The sequence below is a fragment of the Benincasa hispida genome, chromosome 4, assembly GCF_027475165.1.
Source record: "Benincasa hispida cultivar pf3 chromosome 4, pf3_genome.v1.1, whole genome shotgun sequence".
Lineage (NCBI taxonomy): Eukaryota > Viridiplantae > Streptophyta > Magnoliopsida > Cucurbitales > Cucurbitaceae > Benincasa > Benincasa hispida.
In genome coordinates, this window is record NC_143481.1 from 30635269 (window position 1) to 30655112 (window position 19844).

Here is a 19844-nt window from a genome sequence, read left to right on the forward strand (position 1 = left end):
AGAGTAAAATTCTCCTTTTCTTCCATATTAAAGATGTTAGTGGGTGTAATTGCGATAATTTGTAATTATCGTAATTCTATGCTAATTTTCATACAATTGACACATATTTATTCTCTTTTGGCCGCAATATCTAGATAAGGTAGTCTAAATAACTTGTATTTCTACAAGTTATCATAGACTTATCGTATATTTATCGCATGCGTTCTAGCCTTAGAAGCTATGGCGTTCACGCCGAGAGGTGGTTTACTGTTGTATGCATGTTGCATGATTACAAGGCATGAACGCATCCTAGGAAGTGTTAACCGAAACCCTTGTCAACCCGTATACCGCATATTCATCGTATTTCCCATTTACCAACTCTTTTCGAACTCTGCTGCATTCGTTATTATTTTCATTAACGCAACAACAACCCAACACTTATTTATTCAACTGGTTACCGCAAGTTTTCATAAAAATCTCCAACGCAACTATTTTCACAAGTCCCTGTGTTCGATCCTGGACTTACCAGGAAACTCAGAGGAATCTACACTTGGATTCCTCTGGGGAAACTTGAGTGCACAACACAATCCACCAACACATATCATCCATAATTTTCACTTCATAAAATTCAAGCATCAACAGGTTGTTCGTATTTATAGCTATGTCAAAATTACCATTTTACCCCTGTAATACTTCTTGCTCCTTAAGTTTCCACTGATCCTCTAATGACAATTGGTTTATGGTCCTACCATTAAACTGAACCCCTCTCAGCTATGAGAGGGCGGGGCCCTTTTGTTCAAGACTAGGAGTCAGTACTTAATGGAATAACCTATCTTCTAATCCTAAAGCGAGTAGGAGTGAATTCTGTTTTGCAGAACTATGTCCCCAGCTATCTATCTGATCTTACCCTTAAATTGGGAGGCTTATTGAGCAGTGAAGTTGAACCACTATCACCTATGTAGATTAAATGATAACCCTGAATAAACAGGAATTCATAATTAGCTCAGGACTAAGATCGAGTTACCTTAGATCATCAAATTGAAATTGTTAGATTTAACAGTAAACGGTTGTTATAAAGAAAAAGTGACTACTTCGTGGTCTGGTTTTATGCAAACATCTTTTGCATAGGATACCCCCATTCACATGTCTCGACATGAACAACCTTGAGATCACATGTTTGTATCAATATACAAAGTGAGCCGCATTCATAGTGTTCCCAAGATAAGGAGCCTAACCTTATCCATATACTTATAGACCTTTTTGGCTGTATACTAAAACTTGATCTTCTTTTATGTATCTACATAAAGTTTAAGTATTCATGTTATAGCCATGGGTTAGTTTATTGGATTTAGTAATGAATGCAATTCAATAACATCTTTAATAACATCTTTATTGAAAGAAATATCAATAATATCTTTTATTGTGAATAGAAAATGTTTACAAACTGCGAGTTTTTGGACATTTCCAACAAACTTCTACTTGGACTAAAACTCCAGTGGGTTGAAATATATACAAATATACAATGTTGAGTATGAGAGAACATAAATACAATAAACTAGGGCATCTATATACCGAAGAATTCTCCCACTTGCCTTATATTTATGAAGCTCGTAGTCCTAGTCCCACTAAGTGACCCTCGAACACTTTAATCGTGAGGGCCTTAATAAATGGATCAACTAAATTTTCTTCTAAGGCTATCTGCATGACGATCACGTCTCCTCTAGGTACTATCTCTCTAATGAGATGGTACTTGCGTTCGATGTGCTTTCCTCATTGATGGCTTCTTAGTTCTTTTGAGTTGGCAATGACTCAACTGTTATCACAATATAGTGTGATTGGCAGATGCATATTTGGATAGTTCCAAATATATCAAGAACTTTCTAAGCCATACTGCTTCTTTGGTTGCTTCACATGCAGCTACATATTCAGCTTCCATGGTAGAGTCAGCAATACAACTTTGTTTAATGCTTCTCCATACTATAGCTCCTCCGTTAAGAGTGAATACTGATCCCGAAGTACATTTCCTAGAATCTACATCGGTTTGAAAATCTGAATCAGTGATTCCAATAAGGATCAAATCCTTAGACCCATACACAAACATATAGTCCCCCGTTCTTCGAAGATACTTGAGAATGTTCTTAACAGTAGTCCAATGACTATATTGTTGGGGTTGATGTCCTAAATCTTGTAGGGTCCTGTAGTTTGTAAGCACCTGTATGAACAAAATCTTTGTGATGTAATAATATGAGATATTTTATTCACTTCAGTCTATGAAATATGAGATATTTTAGTTGCATTAACCACAAACCAATAAGCTAAGATTCTTGGTTATCGTTGTAACTTAAACATGTATGTGGAGATATACAAGTGGATCATGCTTTAAGTGATAACCTAAATGGTCTGTAGTATATGGATAAAGGAGGGGAACCATATCATAGTGATGCTACGAGTGTGATTCGCTTTGCAGATATTACAAGTGTTGTAAAGTGCTACAAATGGTCTGATCCTAACCATTCGTGTATTAGACATGAGAGCAGGGATGCTCTATACAATGGAGTTTGTATAAGACCGTACCACAAAATGTTAAGTCTCGTTATATAACACCGTTCATGATAGAGACTTTCATTTCACTAGGATGACCATAGGTAACATGACCTTAATCTTGAGTGAGTTGTGAACTCCTGCCTATGAGAGCAGTCCTTTGATTTTCATGGGTGCGAGTGGCCAGATCACCGACTCAAACCTACCACTTTGGGGATTTGTCTAATAAGGGAGTTGGGAACTCAGCTACACAAGATGGAATTCACTTCTTCCCCGAAGCAGGGATAAGTAGATAAATTGCTCCCTTAAGGGCTGATTCTGGGGCTTGAACAATGTGGTGCCAAGCCTTCTCTTGGCCCGAGAAGAGTCTACTCATAGTAGGACTATGACGTATTGTTCATTAGAGGAATCAGTGATACTTAAGGAGTTAGATGTAACTACAGGGGAAAAAAGGTAAATTGGCCCAACTGTATTTACGAGCGATTTGTGAAGGGTCATCGTACTGTTGATTGGTTATATCCGATGGACATAGAAATATATCTGTAGTGAGAAGAGTGTAGCTATCGGTCTTTAGTGGAATACCCAACAGTTAACAGATGGTGGATATTGTGATTAAAGAGTTTAGTCAGTTATTCACGTATCGTTGGAGCTTCAAGCTATAGGTTCATAAGGTCCCCTTGGTAGCTCAATGGATTTATGTTGAGAATCAATTTTTGGGTTAGTTTGAAGTATTCAAATTAACAAGAAGAAATTTGATTATATATGATATAATTAAATAATTCAATTATATGTAATATAATTTATTTGATGTATTAGATACATTAATTGGAGGAATTAATATAAATATGATTTATATTAAATGCCATAAAGGAGAAAAAAGAACTATGATTTATATATTGCATATGATGTGATATTAAAATTACAGGTTATAAATATAATATGATAAATTAGTTATTACATTTATTTATAATTCAATCGATTATGAGATAATTAATTAGCTATTACATTTATTTATAATTCAATCGATTATGAGATAATTGTTCTTTTGGTTTTTTTTTCTCCTGATAATTAATTTAGTGGGAAGTTATATTCAGTTTTTGGTAACTGATGGATAAAATAAAAATGGTTTTCATTTTTCATAATTGAATGTTCAAGAAGAAAAAGCTACACGATAGCTTTGAGAGAGTAAACGATCAAGCATCGAGTTTTTCAGACAATAGCTACTCCCTACTAAACGATCGAGAACCCAAGTCTAATTGATAGACTTCTACCTTCTCCCACTTACTCGATCGTCTATAGATAGTTCAATTCCTTCTTCCCTCTACCAAATCCATACAGAGCCCACACCTCCTAGATTCTCACACCAAGAATACCAAGGTAGCCTCGTGGTAGTGTCAAGTTGCTATTCGAGGGTTAAGGATCGAGTGTTACTCGATTGTGTTCGAGATTTTTCTAGAGGTGTGCTGTGTTCGTGCTGTTGGTCGACTTGCTAGTGTTGATCGAGGAAATACGAGAAGAAAGGTTCTTCAAAGGTATGTTTACTCAATACTTTGTATTTTATTCTTGAAGCATGGTATAATTTAGACTTGATGCATTACTATTATGTGTTAGATTGTAAATGTTGATGTTCTATCACAATGGGATTTAGAACGATCTACTTCCACTCATTCGTTCTCTTTGTTAAGATTTCCTTCAATTATCTAGGGTTGGACTGGAATCTATTGACTATTCCGACTGCAAACCCTGTGTCTGGCCTGGTGCACAACATAGTGTACATCAAGCTCCCAACTACTAATGCATAAGGAATTCTTTTCATATCCTCAACTTCTTAAGGTGTCTTAGGACACCGTTCCTTAAAAAATTGAATTCCATGTCTAAAAGATAATAAACCCGTTTTGGAATTTTGCATTTTATATCTTGACAACGTCTTGTCAATATAAGATGCTTGAGTTAGTGCTAGCATTTTGTTCTCACGATTCCTAACTATTTGGATTCCAAGAACATACTATGCATCTCCCAAATCTTTCATTTGAAATTGCGACGATAGCCATCTCTTTATGTCAGCAAAGAATCCTACTTCATTCCCAATGAGCAAGATATCATCAACATATAGTACCAAAAAAGCATTAGTCTTGTTGACTATTTTCTTGTAAACACAAGATTTATCGACATTCTGTTCAAAGCCATAAGATTTGATCGCAATGTCTGACCTTATATTCCAGGACCTAGTTCTTGTTATAACCCATAAATGAATCTTTTAAGCTTGCAAACTTTTTGTTCTTGACCCTATTCGATGAATCCTTCTGGTTGAGAAATATAAATACTTTCTTCAAGATAACCATTCAAAAAGGCTATCTTGACATCAATTTACCATATTTCATAATAAAAAAGGTAGCAATGGATAAAATATTCTAATAAACTTAATCCTGGAAATAAGAGAAGAGGTTTCTTCATAGTCTACCCTCTCTCTTTGGGTAAAACCTTTTGCCACTACTCTAGCTTTGTAGGTCTATACCTTACCAGCTTTGTCTCGTTTCCTCTTGTAGATCCACTTACAACCAATAGGTTTGACCCCATCTGGTTGATCTACAAGTTCCCAGACATAATTGTAGTACATCGGCTCCATTTCAAGGTTCATGACTTTTATCCACTAGTCTCTATCTACATCTTCCATTGCATATTTAAAGGTCAATAGATCCTCTAAGCCATCATCAGGTATGACGACTTGAGTTTTTGTTAAACCCATGTATCAGTCAGGCTGATGAACAACCCTCTCACTACGTCGAGGTATTCTCAATTCATGAGAAGGATGTGATGGAAAAGTTTCATCAATAAATCTTGTTGAAAGACAAGCCTAATCAACAACTTTTATTCATGTATCTATAGATTCTTTGGATATCTCATTTAATACTAGTTTATTGCGAGGTTGATGATTTCTTATGTTATCTTCTCTAAGAATGTTGCATTGGTCAATACAAACACTTTGTCTTCTTGAGGATCATAAAATAGACCACCTTTTCTTTCTTTGGGGTAGCCTACAAATAGGCATATTTTAGAACATCGTTTGAATTTTTAACGTTTTGCACCAACATGTGTGTCGAGCATCCCTAGTCTTTGAAGTGACGTAAACTACCTTTACGTCCTCTCCATAACTCGGACGGTGTTTTTGAAATACTTTTTGAGCGAACCATGTTTAAGATATATACTGCAGTCTGTACTGCTACCCCTAAAAAGACTGAGGTAACTGGGCATAACTCATCATTAAACGAACTATGTGTAACAGGGTTCTATTTCTTCTTTCTACTACACCGTTTTTTTGTGGTGTATTAAATACAGTAAGTTGGGATTGAATTCCATGTTCTGCTAGATAGTTCTGGAATTGTAAATCCATATACTCACCACCTCAATCTGGTCGAAGTGTTTTAATCTTTTTACCTAATAAGTTCTCAACCTCTGCGTTATACTCTTTAAACTTTTCAAGAGTTTCAGACTTATGATGCATTAGGTAAACATAGTCATATCTTGAATTGTCATCAATAAAACTGATGAAATACTCAGATCCTCCTCGAGCTCTAACATTCATCGAACCACAAAGATTTGAATGTACAAGCCCTAGAGGTTCTTTAATTGTATGACCTTTTCCTGAAGAAGATATTTTGGCAATTTTTCCTTCAAGACATGATTCAAATGGAGGTAAAGAATTGTCTTCTAACTGATATACAAGTCCATTCTTTACTAATCTCTCAATCCTGTTGAGACTTATGTGTCCAAGTTTTAAGTGCCAAAGAAAGGCGTTAGGATAAATTTTTTGTTTCTTATTTTGAGTTTCAGCTGTTTTAAACATCTCTATATTTAAAATAGTTTTTGCCTCAGTTGGTTTTAAGACATATAAGTTATTTTCAAATTTAGCAGAACATATTGGAATACTTTTTGAACTAATGAACACTTCATTTATATCAAAAGAAACTATACATATGTTTTAATAAATAGGACATAGAAATTAAGTTCCTTTTCATGTTAGGTACATAATATACATTTTCGTATAAAATGTAAGTATGTCTAAAAAATAACTTGAGATCTTCCACTACTTGAGCTGAAATGACTTCTCTTGTTCTCACTTTAAAAGTCATCTCGTTCTCCATTAGCTATCTCCAAGAACTAGTTTCCTGAATGAAAGTGCAAATATGATTAGCGGCGCCTGAATCCAGTATCCAGGTCAAATGAGAACTTTCCACTAATTATGTTTCAATTACAAGTAAATCAAATTTACCTTGGTTTTCCTTTTCAGCCTTCTTTTCTGCAAGATATTTAGGGCAATTTAGTTTTCAATGCCCATCCTCATTACAATGGAAATACTTTCCTTTGCAACTTTTGTCTTGCTCTTCTTAGCATGAACTTTCTTCTTCCCTTTTCCCTTCTTTTTCATTTGGATACTCTTGTCCTTTGAAGGACCAGACTTCTTTAAGAAGGTTTCGTACCAGATGTCGATCCTTTTTTAAATTTCTTTTGGGTAACAACATTTTCTTCCCCTTCTTGATTTTTATTTTTCACCAATGATCAGTAAGTCTGGAGTTCATTTAACAGAGTTTTCAAATTGTATTCGATTTTGTTCATCACAGTGTTTGTGCACAAAATTTGGAAACTCTTTGGAAGAGATTCCAAGATCATACTGACTTGACTTTTTTCGTCTATGAAAACACCGTTCACTTCCGCTATATTGAAGATGTAGAGAGACCTTATGAACCTACAAATCTGAGCACCAACAATTTCAGATTAACTGGCAAAATTCATTAAACCGAATTAATCAATATTCGTTAACTACCGAGACACACCACTATAGCTCAATAGTTGCACTCTCCTCACTGTAGTTATATTTCTATCCACTTGATTTAACCATAATCAGTAAGTCAATCCTTCACTGGTCGTTCGTATTTACAGCTAGGTCAAAGTTACCGTTTTACCCCTGTAAATACATGTTGCTCCTTAAGCTCCCATTGATCTTCTATTGAACATTGCTCCTTAAGCCCCTTTGTTCAATACCAGGAATCAGTACTGAAGGGAAAAACCTATATGCTAACCCTAAAACGGGTAGGACTGAATTTCATCTTACAGGACTACGTCCCTAGCTAACTATCCAGTCTTATCCCCAAAATGGGAGGCTTATTGAGCAGTGTTGTTGACCTACTCTCACCTATGCATATCAAAGGATAATTTGGAATAAAAAGGAGTTCATAGTTAGCTCAGAATTAAGATCGAGTTACCTTAGGTCATCAAATTGAAATTGTCAGTTTTAACAGTAAACGGTCGTTATAAAGAAAAAGTGGCTATTTCTTTGTCCGGTGTTATGCAAAACTCTTTTGCATAGGATGCTCCTACTCGTACGTCTCCACATGAACGATTTCGGGATCACATCGTTTGTATCAGTATACAAAGTAGGCTGCATCCATAGTGTCCCAGGACGAGGTACCCAATCTCATCCATATACTTATGGACCTTTTTGGCTATATACTATAACTTGATCCTCTTTTATGTCTCTACATAAAGTTACAGTATTCATATTATAGTCCTGGATTCGTTAATTAAATTTTATACCATAATGCAATTTCAAACTTAGTAACACTTTTATTGAATAAATCATTCAATAATACTTTTATTGATAAATAAAATATGTTTCCATGATTACGAACTGTGAGTTTTAGGACATTCCCAACATCTTATTCCTATAGTTATTTAGTTACGATTTTCGGTTAAAAACTTACTGTCACCCTCCATAGTTTTCATTGAACGTTATCAACAAGCCCCCGAAATGGAAGACAATGTTGGATACGGAACTAAGAAAACTTTATTCATTTATGAAGTTCGAGTTGTTTCGAATTCTATGTTACAACCCTCCGTGGGGATAGCGGTAAAACAACTATTAGCTAAAGCCACCTAAAAATGACAGTAGATGCAACATAAGAATCTCACGATTCAAACTAATGGAATAGATTGTAGGATGTGTTGAGACATTTACTTCACCCACTTACTATGAATAACTTCCCCTATTCACCTTGTTTGACCCATGCAAACACTTTCTGAATGGAGTAGTCATGGTAAAAGTGTCTCAAAGCCGAGCATGGATCTAATAGTGTGAACTCTTAGGGACGTGAGAGCTAAAATCAATATATCATATAACACCATTTTATTACCTCACATCGCTCACGTATGCTAATAAAACCGAGTTAACAACGCTCAATAGTTTGGCTATAATCCCTAGGTAGCAAGTGTTCCATTAACCATCAACTCAAGTATCTCCTGCCTTAGACATGATTATAGTCTGATTTGAGTTTGTAACCAGAGTTTTACAAGATAACGACCTATTTTAACTATTAAAACAAGTTTTTATTTGTTAACCCTAAGTGAGAATGCTTCTTATCTTTGTTATAGATTTTAAATATCTAACCCATTTTATAACACTTTATAAAACTATAGACATACTATAACATATATCAAGCATTCTATATTTTAATATAACAATTATATTAAATATATGAAATCATGCATGCTATATATTATAACATATTATAACATAAATTCAATACATGATACATGCTTCCTATGGTGGGATTTTAAATCTACATGGCATACTTTATGCACATACAAGATTTAATTTAATTAAAAATAAATTCATAATGCATAAATAATTAAATACAAACTGAAATGGACTGGTTTTGACATTCTAAGCAAGCAAACAAGGTAATTATTACATTAATAATTTAAAAACAAAATTCAAAAGATTCTAGACTGCTTGAGCTGACCTAAACCAGACCCAAAGGGTTCAAAATGGGCTGAACCAATCAAACCGGTTTAGTTGAACCGTTGGACATTTGGCATGCATGCAAACTGGGCTAGGATGAGTAACGATGCAATGCTCCATCTCAGCATTGCAATGCCATGGGAAATCTCCTTCATTCCTAGGTTGGTTGAAGAACAGTGTTGGAACGCTGTGAGGGCAACGTTGCAACACTGTCTAGCAGAAGCTTCAATTTTGAAATTTTGCAACTGAGCATGCTTCAGATTTACTTCAATTACAACCTAATTACAACTCTATTGACTCTAATAAATTTACAGACTCTTAATCACATATTAAGGCCCGTAAAAAAAGAGCCAATTACAACAATTACTTGCAAATTAAAGGGAAATTAGATGCCAAAACCAAAATTTATCCATTTGAACAACCATTTCATGCAACTTATGAAAAACACCCACCATGCTAAAATTAACATAAATTGCAGGCTTAAAACAAGCTCTGATACCAATTGACAGAGTTGACATTCAAGAAATGGAAGTAATTAAGGATCTAAGCACTCTAACTACATCAATTTTAGTTAATTAGTATGCATGTCCATAGTTTTAGTATATTAGGGTTTCAAGTGAATACCTTTGATGATTCTCCCAAATTAATTGGATTCATCACAATATTATTCTTCAATCTCTGTAATAGATCACTACAAGTGTCTTCTCTATAATCTCAGGCCTTAGATGTTGGGGTTGATGCCTTAAACTCCCGTTGGGTCCTATAGTTTGTAAATACCTGTATTGAACAAACGCTTGTGATGTAATAATATGAGATATTTTCTTCACTGTTGTCTATGAAACATGAGATGTTTTATTTTCTTTACCACAAGCCACTAAAGTAAGATCCCTGGTTGTCGTTGTAACTTAAGCATGTATGTGGAGACATACAGGTGGATCATGCCTTAAGTGATAATCAAAATGGTCTGTAGTATATGGATATAGGAGGGAAACCTTATCTTGATGACACTACATATGTTGTGACATGCTACAAATGATCTGATCCTGATCATTCACGTGGACACATGCGAGTGGGGGTGTCCTATAAAAAAGAATTTGTATAAGACCGGACCACGAAGTGTATAGTCTCATTATATAATGTCGTTCATGACAGAGACTTCACTTCACTAGGATGACCATAGGTAACGTGACCTTAATCCTGAGTGAGTTGAGAACTCCTACCTTTGAGGGCGGTCCTTTGATTTTCATAGGTGCGAGTGGCCAGATTGCCGACTCAAACCTACCACTTTACGGATTCATCTCATTGGGGAGCTGGGAACTCAACTACACAAGATGGAATTCAATCCTTCCCCGAAGCAGGTGTGGGTAGATAGATTTCTCCTTAAGCGCTGATTCTGGGGCTTGAACAATGTGGCGCCACACATCTTCTCATGGCCCGAGAGGTGTCCACTCATAGTAGGACTATGATGTATTGTTCATTAGAGGGATCAGTGATACTTAAGGAGTTAGATGTAACTACAGGGGAAAAACGGTAAATTGGTTCAGCTGTACTTACGAGCATCTGGAAAGGGTTATCGTACTCTTGCTTGGTTATATCCGATGGATACATAAATATATTTATAGTGAGAAGAGTGCAACTGTCGGTCTTTAGTGGAGTGCTCAATAGTTAACGAATGGTGGATCTCATGGCTAAAGTGTTTAGTCAGCTATCCACGTACCGTTGGAGCTTCGAGCTACAGGTCCATAAGGTCCCCTTGGTAGCTCAATGGATTCAAGTTGAGCATTAGTTTTTGGGTTAGTTTGAAGTGTTCAAATTGACGAGAGTGAGTTTGATTATATATTATATGATTAAACTTGTTCAATTATATATGATATAGTTGACATGATTTATGAGATACTTTAATTGGAGGAAAATGATGTAAATATGATTTATATCAAGCAAAGGAGAAAAGGACTATGGTTTCAAACTATAGGTTACAAATATAATATGATAAGTTAGTTATTATATTTATTTATAATTAAAACAATAATGAGATAATTATTGTTGATTTTCTCCTTAATCCTGCGTGAAAGTGGGAGGTTGCATTCAGTTTTCATAACTAAAAGGATAAAATGAAAAATGTTTTCATTTTGCAAGAGAATCGTAGTATTGCTTCATTGGTTGTACACTGCCTATCATTTAGCTCACGAGAGCCTACACGACAGCTTCAAGTGTTGATTAAACGATCGTGTACATGTTCATTTATCTAAATGATCGTGTTGTTTTACTAAACGATTGCGCACTTGAGCAAGATTCACTAAGAGATCATGTAAATGATCAAGCTACATTACCTAAACGATCGTGCACTTTTTCTAAACAATCAAGCACAAGTCTATACGATAGACACAAATCTCTCCCACTTTCTTGGTCGTTGAGTGCGATCATTGTTTCCTCATTCTCTCTAAGAAATCCAACAGAGCACACACCTCCTAGATTCTCACTCCGAGAATACCAAGGTCACTGATTGGTGGTGTCCAAATTGCTGCTTGTTCGTGGAGAAAACTATTTGTTTGCTGAACGATAGCGAGATATTTGGGTAGACGATTGCAGCGACAGCGAGAGGTGCTGGTCCCAGTTCTTGACGAGAGTGAGAGAAAAACAGAAGAAAAGTTCTTCAAAGGTAAGTCTCTCATTCTTGTGTATTTATTGTTAAAAGCATGCCATAATTTATTCTGAAATGCATAACATGTTTGTTTGTTTTTGAATGCTTATTTTTTCTGTCATAATGAATTTGAAGTGATCTTGCTTTCGCTCATAGGTTCTCTTTGACAAGAGTTCCTTCAATTTGTATCAGAGCCAGGTTCTGATATTCCAAATCCATTGCTGTATAGAATAGCATTCACACTCTTGGTGGCTAAAGCATGTCTACATTCTGTTTAAGTGTTAAACACGTGTTAGTGGATGTGGATTGATGGAGTTTCTGGAATGGTTGCCTCTGGTTATTTAATTCTTTTACATTCAAAGTTAATTGTAAGGGCCCCTATGTTTTTGGGCATATTAACTTGCTATCAAGGCTGTAATTCAAAGTGTTTAAGGATGTGTGAGTCGCTCGTGATGAAGCTTCAAGGCAAGGAGTTGCTTTGTACATCGAGGAAGAAGAAGACCAAGCGTTAGTCAGGTCGTGTAAACGATGGGGTAAGCGATCGTTGAGTATGAGATACTCGACAGCAAGGTTGACGCGCACACACTAAACGATTTTATAGCTTAGCAAGCTTCATCGCTTAGTTACTGACTACATGATCATGTAGTAAAAGTTACTTGAGCGCTTGCTCTATGATTGTCTAGACGATCGTGCTTCACAACACTGTAGTCGTCGAAACGATCCTTTAGACTTGCGCATTTAATATTAGTGCGCTAAACGATTGAGTGCCTCATGCTTCATCGCATTGTAAATGGTACTCAATCGTTGCTAAGCGATCGTGGATACTTGGCCAGTTTACTAAACGATCAAGGAGGCTTTGCCCGAGCAGTTTAAGACCCGGTTCGCCTGTGAACCGATTTGCTCGATGGATGTGTGTAATAGATAGAATTTTTTAGGCTTAATCATCCCGATCCATTAATCTTTGGTGAATGTACATAAGATGTATGTTTGATTATATGTCATATGGTATGCCATATAGTTGAAATCCCACCTTGGGTTATGCATTGGTCGTGCATCGTCTCTATATTGTAACTGTTATGATATAGTAGTTTGCATGACTTTAATTACATAAGAGCATGCTCATGCATCATATAATGTAAGAGTTATATTTATGTATGCTTTAAGCATAGACATGCATCATCTTTATATTATAAGTGTTATAGTATAAGGGTGTATGGAAGCATGTTTCCTTAGTTTATTACAAAGTGTATATGAGTTATATATAGTAATGAATGGACATTCCATGAAGCATGACACATAGATTAAATTTATAAGAGTTATAAATACCTAGTTGTGCATGGCAATGTGAATAGGTTTTGGTTGTTTCTTTTATAAGTGTTATAAGGGAAATTAGAACTAAAATCAATAAGAAAGACATGCATGCGAGCTTAAGCTTGAATCATGGTTGTAAAAGAGTTTTAAAACTTGGTGGAGATAGACCTAAGATCACGGTTCTAATGAGATTAGCAACCTAAGGTTTAATCTTTTAATCAGTTTAATAGGATTAAATTGACTAATAAAAGATTAAATATGTAGCAAATCTATCAATAAGGGACCTTTTGTCTAAGGCGGGTTCTATCTAGGCTGGGGTACTTAAGCTGATAAAAACAGAACACCCCTACCTGGGAACCTACCTGCAAAGGTGAAGTAGATAGATTTGATGCATTCATGCAAATTTGAGGATAGTCCATTAAGGAGTTTAATGGGACTACTTGAACTTGTTTAATTTCAAAGACAAGAGATGTTTTTGAACAAATGAAACTGACTTAGATAAAATCAGTAGCCAAATGGTCTAAGTTAATGAACCCCTAGTTAGAACATTCAGTGGGAGGTACTTGAGGTATATGATACTTCATTTAAATCTCTTCGCGTTTCTCCCTTTATGTTCACACCGTGAGATCTATCCTTGGCCTTGTGGCACCCTGGGAGTGTCCCCCTAAAGGACGGTGTTTGGGTAGGTCAATATCAAGGTGAATGGAGAAAATGTTCATAGTAAGTGAGAGCGAGAAGTGCAACAGCATATCCCATAGTCTCTCTCGTTAGGTTGCATAGTGTTTCTGTGCATCGCCTCGAGGCACCCTGGGGTGTCCCCTTATAGGATGGCAGTTTTGCACGACTCGTTATCTGATCTCCTATATAGGATAAGGTTGCTTTAGTCTCTTGTCCTAATCTGCTTTGTCCCTACGGTGGGTGCATTAGGGCGAGACTCTAGGGCCGAAAATGAGGGGTTACACTTACGCGAAACTGTTAAAAGTTTAACAGTTCTGGACCGAAAAATGGTGATTGTTAGGGTCAGTTACAAGAGTTGTTTATGCCTAATGGTTGAGAGTGTCTCATCCCAGTGAAGAGGCATTTGATCACCCCACCGGTGACGTTTGTCCTGCCTCGTTGGGGCATCATTTCAAAATAGATGTCCTTTCACTTAGGGTACATGGAAACTATTTTGCTAAAATTAAAAGTGGTATAAAAAGGGGTATTGCATTGACTCATTAAGTTTGTTCGTTTTTCAGCAACGTAATGGCTACAGCCACATTAGCTCTTTTAAGTGCTGACAAATTGACCAATGAGAACTACGCTAGTTGGAAACATACAGTCACAACAATTTTAATCATCAATGACCTGAGGTTCGTCCTTACAGAGGAGTGTCCTCCTATTCCACCTCCAAATGCCACTCAAAATTTTTGGGAGGCTTATGAGCATTGAACATGGGCGAACGAGAAGGTCGAGCTTACATCTTGGCTAGTCTTAACGACATTTTGGGCAAGAAGCATGTGTCTATGGTCTCAACGTGTGAGATCATGGAGTCCCTATGGAGAATGTTTAGACAACCATTTGGATAGCTCAAGCATGAAGCTCTGAAATGCATCTTCAACTCCGAAATAGAGGAAGGCACCTCTGTTTGTGAACATGTCTTGAATATGATGGTCCACTTCAATATGCTGGAGATGAATGGGTCACGTATCGATGAGGGAAGCCAGGTTAGAATCATTCTACACTCGTTGCCAGATAGCTTCCTACACTTTGTTAGTAACGCTATACTGAACAAAGTCGACTATACCCTTACAACTTTCCTTAACGAGTTGTAGACATTACAATCCTTGCTAAAAAGTAAGGAGAAGAAGGTTAATGAGGAAAATGTTGCCTCGTCATCAAAGATGTTCCATAAGGGTTCGATCTTAGGAACTAAATTTGCACCTTCTACTTCTAACACTTCCAAGTGGAAGAAGAAGAAGGGTGGTAAGGGGAAAGGGAAGGCACCTGCTAACCCACAGCCTATCCCCCAACGAGGAAGGCGACCAACACCCCTTGACAAAGGAAAATGTTCCATTGCAACTAGGATGGGTACTGGAAGTGGAATTGTCCTTGTTGGATAAAGAAGAAGAAGAAGGCTAAGGCCAAGCAAAACAAGGTAAATATGATTTACAAGTTTTGGAAATCTGTTTAGTGGAGAATGATGATTCTACCTAGATTATTGGCTCTGGGGCTACTAATCATGTTTGTTCTTCTTTTCAGGGGATTAGATCCTGGCAGCATCTTGAGGCTGGAGAGATGACGATGTGAGTAGGCACCGAGCACATCGTCTCAATTGTGGCAATGGAAGGGCTCTAGTTTACTTTACAAAAGAAATTTATCATTTTAGATGATGTTTATGTAATTCCAAGTTAAAGCGGAACTTGATTCCTCTAAAGTGTCTGATTCAGTGTAAATATACTCTTATTTTTTATTTGAATAAAGTCTTTATTCTTAAAGATGGAGTTGAGATCTATTCAAAAAAACTGAAAAACAACTTGTGCTAAGGCCATTAGCAACAAGTTCTCTCCATAACATAGAGATGCTTAAAACTGTCGTTACTCAAAATAAACGACAAAAGGTTTCTCCTAAAGAAAATGCCAACTTTGGCACCTTCAATTAGGGCACATCAATCTCAATAGGATTGAAAGGTTGGTGAAGAATGGACTTCTAAGCGAGTCAAAGGAAAATTCTTTATCGGTGTGCAAATCTTGCCTTGAAGGCAAGATGACTAAAAGACCTTTTACTGGAAAAGTTGATCCAGCCAAAGAACCTCTAGCATTAGTGCATTCTGACCTTTGTGGTCCAATGAATGTGCGAGCCAGGGGAGACTATGAGTATTTTATCACTTTTACTGATGATTACTCTCGGTATGGATATGCTTATTTGATGCAACGGAAGTCTGAATCCTTTGAAAAGTTCAGAGAGTTCAAGGCTGAAATTGAAAAGGCATTGGATAAACGGATTAAAACACTTTGATTGGATCGGGATGGAGAGTTTTTAGATTCGGAGTTCCAGAACTATATGATAGATCATGGAATCATTTCCCAGATCTCAGTGTCGGGTACACCTCAGCAGAATGGTGTAGCGGAGAGGAGAAATAAAACCTTGTTGGACATGGTTCGGTCGATGATGAGTTACGCTTCCTTATTGGACTCGTTTTGGAGTTTTGCAGTGGAGACTGCAGTGTATATCCTCAACTATGTTCCTTCCAAGAGTGTTGCGAGAACACCTTTGCAGTTGTGGAATGGGTTAAAGCTAGTCTGCATCACTTCCGCATATGGGGTTGCCCAGCACATGTGCTTGAGGCTAATCTAAAGAAATTGGAACCACGTTCGAGGTTATGCCTCTTTGTAGGCTACCCCAAAGGCACACGAGGGGTTACTTTTATGATCCTATGAAAAACAGAGTGTTTGTGTCGACAAATGCTACCTTTCTGAAGGAGGATCATATGAGGGATCACAATCCACTTAGTAAGATCGTGTCGCGTGAACTTTCCAATGAAACTAATGAAACTTCAACAAGAGTTGTTTGAAAGGCCTGCTCCATCAGCAAGAGTTATTGATGAAAGTTCATCTGGTAAGTCAGTTCCACATCAAGAGTTAAGGGAACCTCGACGTAGTGGGAGGGTTGCAAACCCACCTGTTCGCTATATGGGTTTCACTGAAATTCTAGCTATGGTAGCCGATGGCAAGGTTGAGGATCCGTTGTCTTATTAGAAGGCAAGGGAGGATGTTGACCAGAATGAATGGGTCAAAGCCATGGATCTCGAGATGGAGTCGATGTACTTTAACTCAGTGTGGGATCTTGTAGATCAACCTGATGGGGTAAAACCTATAAGTTGTAAATAGATCTACAAGAGGAAACGGGGTGCCGATGGGAATGTGCAAACCTTCAAGACTAGACTTGTGGAAAGGAACCCAAGTGGAAAGAGTCGACTATGAGGAGACTTTCTCGCCTGTTGCCATGTTGAAGTCTATTCGCATCATCTTGTCCATTGCCTCATATTATGACTATGAGATATGGAAAATGAACGTAAAGACTACCTTTCTAAATGGTAATCTTGAGTAGACCATCTATATGGTGCAGCCTGAGGGATTCATTGCCCAAGGTCAAGAGCAAAAGGTTTGAAAACTGAATTGGTCCATTTATGGGCTAAAATAGGTGTCTCAATCTTGGAACAGTTGGTTTGATAATGCAATCAAATCATACGAGTTTGACCAAAACATTGATGAGCCTTGTGTCTATGAGAAAATCATCAACAGTTTGGTAGTTTTCCTAGTGTTGTATGTAGACGATATCCTACTCATTGGGAATGATGTAGGTCTACTGACTGCAGTTAAGAACTGGCTAGCAATCCAATTCCAAATGAAAGATTTAGGAGAGGCTCAGTTTGTTCTTGGTATTCAGATCTTCTAGGATCAAAAGAATAAAGTGCTAGCACTGTCTCAGGCATCGTACATTGACAAGATGTTGCTCAAGTACTCGATGCAAAACTACAAAAGGGGCCTACTACCTTTAAGGCATGAAGTTACACTGTCTAAGGAAATGTATCCTAAGATACCTCAAGAGGTTGAGGAGATAATAGTGGTACTGTGGTGAACTCCAGTCTAATCCAGGACAGGGTCACTGGACCCCAGTCAAGAATATCCTTAAGTATCTTCAGAGAATAGCGGTGCTGTGGCGTACTCCATTGTGATAATAGGCCTATCACCCTCTATTGTGATAATAGTGGTACTGTGGCGAACTCCAGGGAGCCTAGAGTCACAAGCGCAGCAAACATATAGAGCGAAAGTATCATCTCATCCGCTAGATAGTGCATCAAGGGGATGTGATAGTCACGAAGATTTCTTCGAAGCACAACGTTGCTGACTCATTTGTGAAGGCTCTCACGGCTATAGTTTTTTAGGGTCACCTTTAGAGCATGGGCCTACAGAACCACCCGCGCTGGATTAGGGCAAGTGGGAGATTTTTGTATTAAGCCTTAGTGCAGTAGTTTATTGGTTTGTACTTGTTGTTATGTTCACCCGACTCACTTTAGGACAAGTGGGAGATTCTTGGATACCCTAAACTCTCATTGGGTCATGTAGTTTGTAAACATCTGTATTGAACAAATGCTTGTGAAGTAATAATATGAGCTATTTTCTTCACTGTTGTCTATGAAACATGAGATCCCTGGTTGTCATTGTAACTTAAGCATGTATATAGAGACATACAGGTGGATCATTCCTTAAGTGATATCCAAAATGGTCTGTAGTATATGGATATAGGAGGGAAACCTTATCCTAGTGGCACTATGGATGCGGCCCGCTTTGTAGATAGTTATAAATGTTGTCGTGCTACAGATGGTCTAATTCTGATCATTCATTTGAAGACATGCGAGTGGGGGTGTCCTATACAAAGGAGTTTGTATAAGATCGGACCACGAAGTTTACAGTCTCGTTATATAATGTTGTTCATGACAGAGACTTCACTTCACTAGGATGACCATAGGTAACATGACCTTAATCCTGAGTGAGTTGGGAACTCCCGCCTTTGAGGGTAGTCCTTTGATTTGCATGGGTGAGAGTGGTCAGATTGCGACTTAAACCTACCACTTTGGGGATTCGTCTGATTGGGGAGCTAGGAATTCAGCTACACAAGATGGAATTCACTCCTTCCTCGAAGCAGGGGTAAGTAGATAGATTTCTCCCTTAAGGATGATTCCAGGGCTTGAACGATGTGGCACCACACACCTTCTCATGGCCCGAGAGGTGTCCACTCATAGTAGGACTATGATGTATCGTTCATTAGAAGGATCAATGGTATTTAAAAGTTAGATGTAACTATAGGGACAAAACGGTAAATTGGCCTAGCTGTACTTACAAGCATATGTGAAGGGTTATCGTACTGTTGACTGGTTATATCCGATGGACATAGAAATATATCTGTAGTGAGAAAAGTGCAGCTGTCAGTCATTAGTGAAGTGCCCAACAGTTAACAGATGGTGGATCTCGTGGCTAAAGAGTTTAGTCAGCTATTCATGTATCATTGGAGCTTCGAGCTACAGGTTCTTAAGGTCCACTTGGTAGCTCAATGGATTCAAGTTGAGAATAAGTTCTTGGGTTAGTTTGAAGTGTTCAAATTGACGAGAGGGAGTTTGATTATATATGATATGATTAAACTGGTTCAATTATATGTGATATAGTTGATATGATGTGTTAGATACATTAATTGGACGAAAATGATGTAAATATGATTTATATCAAGCAAAGGAGAAAAAGACTATGGTTTCAAACTATAGGCTATAAATATAATATGATAAGGTAGTTATTATATTTATTTCTAATTAAAACAATTATGAGATAATTGTTGGTTGTTTTCTCCTTAATCGTGCGTGAAAGTGGGAGGTTGCAAGAGAATCGTAAGGATAAAATGAAAAATGTTTTCATTTTGCAAGAGAATTGTAGTATCGCTTCATTAGTTGTACACTGCCTATCGTTTAGCTCACGAGAGCCTACACGACAGCTTCAAGTGTTGACTAAACGATTGTGTACACGCGCATTTATCTAAACGATT